This window comes from Podarcis bocagei (genome assembly GCF_964188305.1).
Source record: "Podarcis bocagei genome assembly, contig: HAP1_SCAFFOLD_83, whole genome shotgun sequence".
NCBI lineage: Eukaryota > Metazoa > Chordata > Lepidosauria > Squamata > Lacertidae > Podarcis > Podarcis bocagei.
This window is the reverse complement of record NW_027670323.1, coordinates 229,249-240,706: the sequence shown is the minus strand read 5'-3', so window position 1 is coordinate 240,706 and position 11,458 is coordinate 229,249. Positions and strand designations below refer to the sequence as shown.

The 11,458-nt window shown below is 52.2% G+C and overlaps 1 long non-coding RNA gene across 1 annotated transcript; it reads left to right on the top strand.

The window, feature by feature from the left end:
• Positions 1 to 1,050: 1,050 nt before the first annotated feature.
• On the top strand, positions 1,051 to 7,871 carry LOC308579506. The gene is made up of 3 exons (XR_014004512.1): positions 1,051 to 1,131; positions 4,196 to 4,338; positions 7,743 to 7,871. It is a non-coding gene; the product is annotated as an uncharacterized lncRNA (long non-coding RNA).
• The last annotated feature ends 3,587 nt before the right edge of the window (positions 7,872 to 11,458 follow it).

Genomic DNA, 11,458 nt, shown 5'->3' with positions numbered 1-11,458 from the left:
CAATTGCTAAATTTCCAGCAATCAAAACTGGAATATCATATTCCAGTCTTAACAGATTACCTAAAAATGACAATTTCTTATCCAGAGATTCTATTTATTTTTTAAAAATAATTTTTTATTGATTTTTCCATGGATTCTACTTCTAACACTATATCTTTAACAATTTTTCATATTTCGACCCTCCTCCCCTGGACTTCCCTCGTACTCACATTTGTTTTATTTCCCTATTGTTCACCTTGCGTATTTGATGTTTCCCCAAAATTTCCTCAATACATATAGTCTTATTTTTTGTTGTAGACAGTTGTGATTGTTCACTCAAACCCTGCCAATGAGTCCATTTCTTTATGTTGCCTCTTCATATATGTTGTAAATGGTTCCCATTCTCTTTTAAAGTCTTTGTTGTCCTTTTCATGTAATTTTTCTGTTAGTTTTGCCAGTTCTGCATATTCCATAAGTTTCCCTTGCCATTGTTCTTTCGTGGGTATTTCTTCTGTCTTCCAAGTTTGTGCTAATAAAATTCTTGCCGCTGTTGTTGCATACATAAATAATTCCCAGTTTTCTTTTTTTACATCTTGGTCTAAAATTCCTAGAAGGAATGCTTCTGGTTTCTTAACAAAAGTCTTTTTACACAGTTTTTTCAATTCATTATATATCATTTCCCAATAATTCCTAATCTTTTTGCATCTTGCAGGATGCCTTTTTTCCTAAAAAGAAAAAATAAAAACAAGATCTACCCCTCGTATGAGTCTGAGGCCCCTGCCCTACTGCTGCCATTGGCGAAGCCTTCAACATCAGCCACAGAGGGCAGGAGGAAAAATCAAGTTGCACCCAAAAACAAGATCTACCCCTCATTTGAGGAAGAGGCCCCCGTCCTACTGCCAGCATTGGCAAAGCCTACACCATCAGCGGCAGAGGCCAGGGCGGCAGAGGCCAGACCCCTAGTCTTGCCAGGGCTGGTGCAGCCCCAGACCAGCACTTTTCAGCAGGCAAGCAGGCAAGACAGCAGGCAAGACCCAAGCAGGGAAGACTCAAGACAGCAGCGGCCCTTGTCCCTGCCCAGCAAGCAAGACACAAGCCAGCAGCGGCCCTCAAAAAAGAAGAGCCTTGCGGACTCTGGGCCAGCGTTCCCAGGTGAGTAGGCAGAACCAGATCCCTTTTGGGTTCCCCTTGGCCTTAGACTTGGTGTTTACCTCGACGGATGTTGGTGATCTGACACTAACAAAAGAAGTGCCATGGTCAGATCACTTCCTGGCGCAACTGGACTACTCCGCGACCCTTCCCCTCTGCAGGGAGGTGGGACCGATTCGGATGGTCCGACCCCGCTACTTAATGGATCCAACTGGTTTCCAGAGAGTGGTAGGGGATGTTTTATCCCAAGTTGATGGCCTCTCGGCTGATTCCCTGGTGGCCCCTTGGAATGCGGAGTTAACCTGGGCTATCGACTGTCTGGCTCCGAAGTGCCCTCTCCGATTGCATGGAGCCCGGACAGCCCCGTGGTTTTCCCCAGAGCTGAGGGCGATGAAACAATCGTTGAGACAGCTAGAGCACTGATGGCGGAAAACTCACTCTGAATCAGACTGGACACGGGCTAGAGCTCAACGTCAAGCCTACCAAGTGGCAATGGCGACGGCATCTACAGAAAACAGCAGCAGGAGACTTTTTCAGGTGGTTCGCAATCTATCGGAACCACCTGCACCACCGGGGCCTGGTAGGGACCCCAAGATCTCCTGCAATGCTTTTGCAAAGTTTTTTGCTGATAAAGTCGCTCAGATTCATAAGGAGGTAGACTCCACGGTGGGAGCAGGGCCAGGGTGGGAGAGTGTTAGAGTTCTGTCTAGTCCTGTTACATGGGATCAATTCCAATCTGTTACCTCCAAGGATGTGGACAGGCTGCTTGGACAAGTGAAACCGACCACCTGTCTCCTTGATCCTTGCCCATCCTGGCTGATAAAAGCGAGCCGGGAAGGGCTGGGCGATGGGCTCTGCGGGGTGGTGAATGCTTCTCTCTGTGAGGGAGCCTTCCCAGATCCGCTGAAAGAGGCGGTCATTAAACCGCTTCTTAAAAAAAATATCTTTAGACCCAGCCAGTTTGGCCAACTATCGCCCAGTCTCAAATCTGCCATTCTTGGGCAAGGTGATTGAGCAGGTGGTTGCCGAACAACTCCAAGCACGCCTGGAGGATGCAGACCATTTGGATCCCTTCCAGTCGGGATTCAGGCCTCATCATGGGACTGAAACTGCCTTGGTCGCACTGGTGGATGATCTCCGGCGAGCTAGGGACAAAGGTGAGAGTTGTTTCCTGGTTCTGCTGGATCTCTCAGCGGCCTTTGACACCATCGACCATAACATCCTTCTGGACCGTCTAGAGGGGCTGGGAGCTGGCGGCACTGTTATACAGTGGTTCCGCTCCTTCCTCCTGGGCCGTGTCCAGAAAGTGGTGTTGGGGGATGAGTGTTCAGACCCCTGGGCTCTCACTTGTGGGGTGCCTCAGGGTTCTGTCCTCTCCCCCATGCTTTTTAATATCTATATGAAGCCGCTGGGAGAGATCATCAGGGGGTTTGGGCTGGGTGTTCATCAGTATGCAGATGACACCCAGCTCTACCTCTCCTTTAAATCAGAACCAGTAAAGGCGGTGAAGGTCCTGTGTGAGTGCCTGGAGGTGGTTGGAGGATGGATGGTGGCTAACATTGATGTTGAATCCTGACAAGTCCTGTTTTTGGGGGACAGGGTGCGGGTGGGTGTAGGGGGTTCCCTGGTCCTGAATGGGGTAGCTGTGCCCCTGAAGGTCCAGGTGCACAGCCTGGGAGTCACTTTGGACTCACAGCTGTCCATGGAGGCGCAGGTTAATTCTGTATCCAGGGCAGCTGTCTACCAGCTCCACCTGGTACGCAGGCTGAGACCCTACCTGCCTGCGGACTGTCTCACTAGAGTGGTGCATGCTCTAGTCATCTCCCGCTTGGACTACTGCAACGTGCTCTACGTGGGGCTACGTTTGACGGTGACCCAGAAACTGCAATTAATCCAGAATGTGGCAGCTAGGCTGGTGACTGGGAGCGGCCACCGGGATCACATAACACTGGTTCTGAGAGATCTGCATTGGCTCCCAGTACGTTTCCGAGCATGATTCAAAGTGTTAAAGCCCCAAACAGCCTCGGTCCTGTATACCTGAAGGAGCGTCTCCACCCCCATCATTCAGCCTGGACACTGAGATCCAGCTCCGAGGGCCTTCTGGCGGTTCCCTCATTGCGAGAAGTATGGTTACAGGGAACCAGACAGAGGGCCTTCTCGGTAGTGGCGCCCACCCTGTGGAATACCCTCCCTTCAGATGTGCAGGAAATAAGTAGCTATCCTATCTTTAAAAGACATCTGAAGGCAGCCCTGTTTAGGGAAATTTTTAACATTTAACGCTGTATTGTTTTTAATACTTGATTGGGAGCCGCCCAGAGTGGCTGGGGAAACTCAGCCAGATGGGCGGGGTATAAATAATAAATTATTATTATTATGATACAAGGCTGGGGTCTCTCTTGGTTTCCTTGATGTCTGGGTGCAAGTCCCCCCCACCCCACCCCTCCTTGTTATGAGGCGTGTAACATGGAGCAGGGACTTCCGGGTGGCTGCCCCTGTTCTGCATTGCTGGGGGTTGGACTAGGTGACCCCGCAGGTCCCTTCAGACGCTACAGTTCTATGATCCCTGTTCAGATATGGCATGCACCCGCTCATTGCAACAGGCGAGAAGCCCCCTGAGAAAGAACTTGCCGTCTTTTCTCGTGTATAAGACGAGGTTTTTCACCCCCCCAAATCAAGTGTCAAATTGGGGCTCCTCTTCTACAGGGGGAGTGCTGAGGGGGGACGGGCGCTTGGTTGTAGCTGCCAGGAGGAGATTCCCAGCCATGATTTCTTTGCTGTGGAAAGGGCTGTTGTCGACTGGCAGACGATAGGTGACTTGGTGGTTGATGCCTGCAACTGTGCAATTTGATTAATGGCTCCCTCCCCCCAAATAAAACTCAACCACTCTGGGCAACCCCTCCCCAAAAAAGCTTAACAAGTCTTGGCAATCTGCCCCCATTTCTAAATTTTGAGTGCCCAAAAATATGGAGCGTCTTATATATGGGGGCGTGTTATACATGGAAAAATACGGTACCTTTCCCTCTCATCCGCCTCATTTACTCACCCCTCTCTCTCTTTCTTTCTGAAGAACTCTCTGATGAAAACTTCGAGTTCCTGTGGATGGGTAAGAAAATGCTGGGGGGAGGAAGAACAATCCCAGAAGCTTTGGAGAGGATGGATGAAAGGGAGATTTTGGACACCATCCTCCAACACCTCCAGACATCTCCCCAGGTGTGTGTGATGCAGGGTGGATTTGATTGAAATCAAATCAATTTAAAACATATTTTTACATTCTTGCTTGTATAATCTTAATATTTACAACCAGATGAAGGTTTCATTTTGGGAATAATAAATTTCCAGAGTAGTTTTTACTACTGATTTGGTTATACTGTTAGAAATGCATAGACAGATAATTATGAAATTATTGTGGGGTATAATAAGTTAACTGTGTACAGACGCTTCAGGTTACATACTGTCAGGGCTGCCACTCAGTCCCAGCTCACATAGGACCACGTTAGCCAGCGTTCAGGTTAAAAGAGTCTTTATTGGATTACAGGTTCCATTTCCAAACTGCAATGTGCAGCCCTACTTCTTCTAGGTCAGACCGGCGAAGACCCGTCTGAGTCTCCGCCTCTAGCACACCAGCTTAATACCCTAGCCTTGCTCCACCTCCTGCGCCTTTCCTTCCGTCTCTGGGTCCTTCTGCCCCCCGGGGTCTCTTCTTTCCTACTCTCTTCTGACGCGGACCCCCCTGACCCTTCCGCCTCCTTGCGGCGGGCTTTGGGACCTGGCTCACTCTCTGGGCTGCTTACTGCGCCAGCTTCCGCTACATTTGAACTTGGCGCGCGCGCCCAACTCTCTACCTTCCTCTTGATCGTTTCGTCGCTCCCCGAGGTGGGCGTGACTACTCCTGACTCATGCCCTCCCTCCTTCTGAAAGCCTCCGGAACCCGATATCTGGTCCCCTTTCTCCCCGCTGCTCCCGGCTGGGTACGTGGGTCCCGATCTCCAACTGCTGCTCTCTGATCCCTCTCTGGACCCTTCTTCCTGGGGTGTCCCCCTGCTTTCCCCCCTTGCTCTGACCGCTGGCGCTCCCTTCTGGGAATCCTCGGACTCACTGGACAGGCTCGGTGATCTCGGGTCGTCATCCCCACTCATCTTTCCTTCGTATTCCTCCCCCTCGCTCTCTGTCTCCTCCCTTCTCTGCGTCTCTGCTCCTGAACCCCTGACACATACGCTTCAGGTTACCGACTCCGCTAACCCAGAAATAGTACCTCGGGTTAAGAACTGCCATCGGCTCAGGGGCGAGAGGGGAAAAGCCGGGTGGATTACAGAGAGCCCCCAAAGATTGTGGGAAGCAGCAGTTCCTCAGCGGAGGAAGGAGAGGAGATGCAGGGGTCGGAGGAGGCAAGGCGGTGCCTGGACACCTTGCCTGAGCAAAGCGGGGAGGTGGGGGGTCCCCCATTACCCAAGCCTTCCTTGCGCAGTAGGCTTCCGCGCAGAGAGGGGAGGCGCAGACTGGGCGCCAAGAAATTACTCTGCTGGGGAAGGTTGAAGGGCCGCCCACTCTCAGATTCTGCCCGTGAATGAGCAAGACACGGAATAGAGGCGCTCTGCATTCTAAAAGTTTTGATCACTAAGAAGAAAGCTTGAAAACAGACTCTTGAGCCATATTGCCTGATTGCTCTCAAGCAACCAACCGATACCTCTAACAGTGGTGCTTCAGGTTAAGAACAGTTTCAGGTTAAGAACAGACCTCCGGAACGAGTTAAGTTCTTAACCTGAGGTACCATTGTATATTTGGACAACTTTTCTGCTGTACCTTATTGGAAGGAGAAAAAGAATCATTTCCTTAATAAGAATTTAAACAATTTATTTAACTAAAACAATAACATTATAGCTTATATATCCATGATGTAGTTAAACATTTTTTTAAAAAAAATTCTTAGACTGAATTTTAGCATATATGAAAAACTTAAAATAAATCCTTACTTCCCAGTGAATAGCCTCTGGACTATAATGCAACTTAAATAGAAAAATATATTCCGAAAGATTTTTCCTCCAAAAGCATTTTATTTTAGAAATCCAATTTAATTTTTTTTAAAAAAAATGTGATTTAAATCAAAGAAATCCATTAAAAATAATAATGGGTCATTGATTTTTATCCACCCTGGTCTGATGTTGCGCAGCGTGAACCAGGGTTTCCCAACCTGGTGCCCTCTAAATGTTCTGGACCCTATGCTGCCTGGGGCTGGTGGGAGCATGTAGAAGGGTTCAAGTTGAGGGGAACTGCCATTAACTATCACAGACAAAGGCAAACTTGGCCCTCCAGCTGCTTTGGGACTACAGCTCCCATCATCCCTAGCTCACAGGACCAGCAGGTCAGGGGTGATGGGCATTGGAGTCCCCAAACAGCTGGAGGGCCGTCTTTGCCTAGGCCTGAACTATTGGGAGCCCAGCTTGGAGGAAGGTCCTATTTGCACATGCAGGAGACGACTTTCCGCTGGTGAGAAGGAGTGGAAACCGCCAGTCTGGGGGGGCTTGAAAAGAGGACCAGGCAAACTTGGGGAAGCAGAGAAGACGGTCAGTGCAGGATCTGTAGACCGGAAGAAGAACCAATCCATGAACTTGATTTGGTGGGGTGACTTGGACCCCAGGAAATGTTGCATGTTTTTTTCTTTATTCAGAAGCATTCCTGTCTCCAACAGTGGAGGAAGAGCAATTAGGACATGCTGAACTTGTCAACTTTCAAATTCCCCAAATGAGGAATACTAAAGAGTTGTAATAGGGACGCAGGTGGCGCTGTGGGTTAAACCACTGTGCTGCTTGGGCTTGCCGATCGGAAGGTTGGCGGTTCGAATCCCTGCGATGGGGTGAGCTCCCGTTGTTCGGTCCCAGCTCCTGCCCACCTAGCAGTTCAAAAGCACATAGTGCAAGTAAATTAATAATAATAATAATAATAATAGTTACAGATAGGTAGCCGTGTTGGTCTGCCATAGTCAAAATAAAAAAAATCCTTCCTGTAGCACCTTAAAGACCAACTAAGTTAGTTCTTGGTATAAGCTTTCGTGTGCATGCACACTTCTTCAGATACACTGAAACAGAAGTTGCCAGATCCTTCTATATAGTGAGAAGGTGGGGAGGGGTATTACTCAGAAGGGTGGTGGGAATGGGAGATTGGCAGATAGCTGAGATGAGCCTGTTGACGTACTGCTCCGGCTGGAAGGTAAACGGCATTTCCGTGTGCTGCTCTGGTTTCGCCAGAAGCGACTTAGTCATGCTGGCCACATGACCTGGAAAAACTGTCTGCAGAAGCGGACAAATGCCGGCTCCCTCGGCCTTAAAGCGAGATGAGCTTTAAGCCCAGAGTCATTTGCGACTGGACTTAATTGTCAGGGGTCCCTTTACCTTTACCTTTAAAGAGTTGTAACATGACTTGGGAATTCAGAAGATGTGTAAAATTGCATACAAATCATTAAAACAATTGCCTAGTACTTGCAATCTATTATTATTATTTAGTATTACCCGACATTTTCAGACGCTAAAATTGAAATTCTTTGGTTTTCCAAAAGCAGTTGATGTAGCTGGTGGGGTGTCTCCTCCCTGTGACTCACCCAAACCTTCCCCAACCCTTAGAATGCCCTCTATAGATATTATGGACTCAAGCTGCGGGATTCCAGGAGCGCAGAGACAGTCCACCAGTACCTGCACTTACTCCTGAGGTTGGCTCTCGAAGAGGAAGCAGACAGAGAGGTGAGTGAATGTGTGGGACCGTGACTGTGCTCACACGGAGACTCTCCACCTCCAGCAGTGTCCTGGAAGAGCCTCCTCCTTCTGAACCCTCCTGCTTCAAGCGCCTCCCCAGGCTGCTCCCCAGTGTCCCACCACCACAATCCAGGGTCCCCCACTCTTACTCATCCAGCCAGTCCATAGACGCCGACTCCATGGGGCTTGAGGGGGCTCGAGCCCCCTCAAAAAAATTTTTGGGGGGGCTCAGCCCCCCCCAAAATCTCGGGCGCCCTTCCTGCGCCTTTCCTTCCGTCTCTGGGTCCTTCTGCCCCCCGGGGTCTCTTCTTTCCTACTCTCTTCTGACGCGGACCCCCCTGACCCTTCCGCCTCCTTGCGGCGGGCTTTGGGACCTGGCTCACTCTCTGGGCTGCTTACTGCGCCAGCTTCCGCTACATTTGAACTTGGCGCGCGCGCCCAACTCTCTACCTTCCTCTTGATCGTTTCGTCGCTCCCCGAGGTGGGCGTGACTACTCCTGACTCATGCCCTCCCTCCTTCTGAAAGCCTCCGGAACCCGATATCTGGTCCCCTTTCTCCCCGCTGCTCCCGGCTGGGCACGTGGGTCCCGATCTCCAACTGCTGCTCTCTGATCCCTCTCTGGACCCTTCTCTGCGTCTCTGCTCCTGAACCCCTGACATCCATCCCCCCCTCGAAGCCCCCCCTTCCCCCTCCCCGCTTTCAAGGGTGGTTGCTGGGTGCTCCATCATCACGGGAGTGAATGCCGGATACAGTTCGCTCCTCGTCGCTGGCCGCCAACTGAAGACCTCCGAGTCTTCCTCCTCGCGTTCGTCAACGGTGAGCTGCTCCGCCTCCATTTCAGTGCCGCCGTGCTCGAAACCAAGATCCTCCCCGCACACGTCCATGTCAGTCTCTGCGTCGGTCGCTTGACCTGGCATCTCCAGCCACCTCCGGCGCCACTGCTCCTCTGGCCGATCGTCCCACCAATACGAGGTGTCGGACGCCGAACCCTCCGGTGACCCCTCTGGGGAACGTGTGCCCTGTGCGGGCTCCCCGTCCGAGTCGAATCCATGGAACGTGCTGGAGGAAAGTGTGGGCGTGAACAACCAGTCGTCGAAGAAGCCTGCTGGCATGGGTCTGTGTGGGAAAAGGGCATGAAACTCGTCCTTGAGCAGGGGTTCCTCCAAAGCGTAGTCTGGCACCCAGCTATTAGCACTGGCCCGGGTGCCCTCTCTGGCTAGGAGGTATTCTACTCCGTCTTCCCCCCATCTGGAGTCCAAAATCTCCGTGAGTTCGTTGATGGGGTCCTGCTGCGGCAATCTCCCCGCCTCCGTCCGCTCCTGAGACGGACTCGGTGCCGTTCCTGGTTCCTGGAACCTGTGAGGTGCCCTGTAGGGAGTGAGCACCGACCTGTGGAACACCGGATGCATCCTGGAACCCTCCGGTAGCACCAGCCTGAAAGCTACTGGGTTGATCTGCGCTTCGACTTGGTATGGACCGAGTTGCTTGTGCCCCAACTTCCTCTTGGCTAACGATCTGGTCGGCACTGCGTGGGCTGCCAACCAGACCCAGTCTCCCACTCGGATCTCTTCGCCAACCCGCCTGTGCTTGTCAGCTTGCACCTTGTATGCATGCTTCGCTAGCTCCAGCTGCCGTCGAAGTTGATCGTGGACCTCCTGCAACTCAGACACGAAAGCGTCCGCCGTCTGGGGTTCCCCTTCCCCCACTCTGTCCAGTCCCGGGAAGGTTCTGGGATTCCTCCCATTGTTGGCGAAGAACGGCGTCACCCCCGTGGACACGTGCTTCGTGTTGTTGTAGGCGAACTCGGCGAGCGGCAGGTAATCCACCCACGTCGCAGGCTGTTGATTGGCATAGCATCTCAGGTACTGCTGCATGATGGCATTGACCCTCTCCGCTTGCCCGTTGGTCTGCGGGTGTCTCGCTGATGTCAGGTTGATCTTGACGTTCAGGAAGCCCATCAGCTTCTGCCAGAAATTCGAGATGAACTGGCGGCCGCGGTCGGACAGTATTGACCGCGGCAGCCCGTGCACTTTGAACACGTGATCTATGAACAGTTTGGCTGTTTGTTCTGCCGTGGCCACCTTCGCACACGGTATGAAATGTGCCATCTTGGTGAACAAGTCCACCACCACTAGTACAGCTGTCTTGCCCCTCGAGCTGGGTAGATCCGTGACAAAGTCCAGGGCCACCCTCTCCCACGGTTCAAACGGCGTTTGCAGCGGTTCCAGCAGTCCCGCCGGTGGTTTGTGCACCGGTTTGGCCCTCTGGCAGGTGTCGCACCTCGCGACGTAGTCCGCGACTTCCCCTCTCAGTCTGGGCCACCAAAAGTCCCTTGCGACTAATTCCACCGTTTTTTCTGTGCCAAAGTGCCCGGCCGTGGGTGCGTCGTGCAACTGCTGCAGTACCTTGGCTCGAAGTTCGTCTCCCGGCACGTAGATGGCCCCTTTACGTAAGAGCAAGCCGTCTCGTATCTGGAACTCGTCGCTCTTCGCCGTGCCCTTGTGCACCTCGGCCATCTTCGCCTGCGCGAATGAGTCGTCCTGCAACGCCCGCCGCACCGCATCCAGGTCTACTGTGGCTGAAGCGCACGCCCACGCTGTTGGCGCGAAGATGTGCATGGCTGCCGCTGGCGTAGCCTCTTCGAGGTATTGCGGTTTTCGGGACAGTGCATCCGCCATGATGTTGGTGTCGCCTGGGACGTACTCTATTCGGAAATCGAAGTCAGCAAAGAACTCCGCCCAACGTATCTGCCTCTGGTTCAGGAACTTCGCCGTGCGCCAGTGCTCCAGATTCTTGTGGTCCGTGCAGACCTGCACCGTGTGCTTGGCGCCGATCAGGAAGTGCCTCCACGCCTTGAAAGCTGCATGAATGGCAAGCAACTCCCTGTCCCAGATGGTGTAGTTCTGCTCCGACTTGCTGAGCTTTCTGGAGTAGAACGCTCCCGGCCTCCAGACCCCCTGTGGGTCCCTCTGCAGCAGGACCGCTCCCACTGCTCTATCGGACGCGTCTGTCTCTACCCGCATCGGTCTGCTGGGGTCGATATGTAGCAGTTGCTCCTCCGACGCGAAGAGACGCTTGAGTGCCTGAAAGGACTGCTCCGCCTGCTCCGTCCAGATGAATTTCTTTTTCTTGGAGCTCAGCGTGTCCGTAATAGCCGCCGTCTGCATCGCGAACCCCTTGATAAACTTGCGATAGAAGTTGGCGAAGCCCACAAACCGTTGGACCTCCTTCCGGTTGCGCGGGCTCTTCCAATCCAACACCGCGCGAACCTTGGCGCTGTCCATGGCTAGCCCCTTGTCCGACAACTTGTAGCCCAAGAAATCCACCTCCTTCGTGTCGAACTGGCACTTCTCCAGTTTGGCGTACAGTCTATGCTGCTGCAGCCTCTGCAGCACCTCCCGAACATCTTGGTCATGTGCTTGCTGCGATTCGGAGAATATCAGGATGTCATCCAGAAAGCAGACGCACTTCTTGTAGAGGAGTCCCGCCAACACATGATGCATGAAAGCTTGAAAACAGTGAGAACCGTTTTGCAATCCAAACGGCATCACTCTGTATTCGTAGGTGCCCAGAGGCGTGAACATGG